The 1326-nt window shown below is 30.4% G+C and overlaps 1 pseudogene; it reads right to left on the reverse strand.

Moving 5' to 3' along the window:
- Positions 1-921: 921 nt before the first annotated feature.
- On the reverse strand, positions 922-1036 carry LOC112441230 (U6 spliceosomal RNA; annotated as a pseudogene).
- Between the last annotated feature and the right edge of the window lie 290 nt (positions 1037-1326).

Consider the following 1326-nt stretch of genomic DNA (forward strand, 5'->3'; position numbering starts at 1 on the left):
GTTTCTATCTTCTCATTTATTTTTTAATCTCGTTTATCTTTTTGGTTTGCCGGTTTTCTGTAGTGACAAACTTTGATTCTTTCCTCTTTATCATTTGTATATCTGCTCTACCAGTGAGTTTTATACTTTTGTGTGTTATTATGATAGTGATTATCATCTTTTTGGTTCCAGATGCAGAACTTTCTTAAGCATTTTTTATACTGCCAGTCTAGTGGTGACAATTTTCCTCAGTTTTTGCTTGCCTGAGAAAGAGTTTATTTCTTCCTCATTTTTGGAGGATAGCTTTTCTAGGTATGGTGTTCTTGGCTTGCAATTGTTTTCTTTTAGTATTTTTAATATATCATCCCATTCTCTTCTTGCCTGTAAGGTTTCTACTGAGAAATCTATCATTAGTCTAACGAGGATTCCTTTATATTGACTTAATACCTTTCTCTTGATGTTTTTTTTTTTTTTTTAATTCTCTTTGCCTTTGAGTTTTGACAGTTTGACTATAATGTGCCTCAGGGAGGACCTTTTTGGGTTGAATCTACTTGGGGCTTTTCAGCTTCCTGGATCTGGATATCCATATTTCTTCTCAGAATTGGAAAGTTTTCAGCTATTATTGCAGTAAATAGATCTTCTATGCCTTTGCCTATCTCTTTTCCTTCTGGCATTACTATTATATGAATGTTTTTTACTTAATGGTGTACCATAATTCTTGTAGGTTTTCTTTACTCTTTTTTATTTTTATTTTTTTATCTAACTGGATAATTTTAAATGACATATCTTCAAGTTCAGAGATTCTTTCTTCTGCTTTATCAAGTCTGCTTTCGATGGTCTTGATTGCATTTTTAATTTTATTCATTGAATTCTTTAACTGCAGGATTTCTGTTTGGTTCTTCATTATGGTATCTATCTTTTTGTGGAATTTCACATTTATGTAAAAATATGGAATGCTTTACAAATTTGCATGTCATTCTCATGCAGGATACATGCTAATCTGCTAATCTCCTCTTTATCATTCCAGTTTTAATATATGTGCTGCTGAAGTGAGCATAAGATGTTTACTCTTATCATGACAATTCAGTATTTTACTAAAGGTAGTAGCCAGTGCAATAAGTCACAGAAAATAAATAAAAGGCATATGTAGGAAAAAGGCAAACAAAAATTTGGGCAACATGCTTGTGTGTATTAAAAATTCTAAGAGTTTAAAAAATGTGCACTAGAACTAATAAAGAAATTCAGCAAAGTCACAGTATGCAAAATGAATAGACAAAATCAATTGTTTTATAAACTATCAATAATTTGAATATGAAATTAAATAAAAATAATACAATGTGTAATAAA

Source organism: Pan paniscus, chromosome 9 (assembly GCF_029289425.2).
Source record: "Pan paniscus chromosome 9, NHGRI_mPanPan1-v2.0_pri, whole genome shotgun sequence".
NCBI classification, from domain to species: Eukaryota; Metazoa; Chordata; class Mammalia; order Primates; family Hominidae; genus Pan; species Pan paniscus.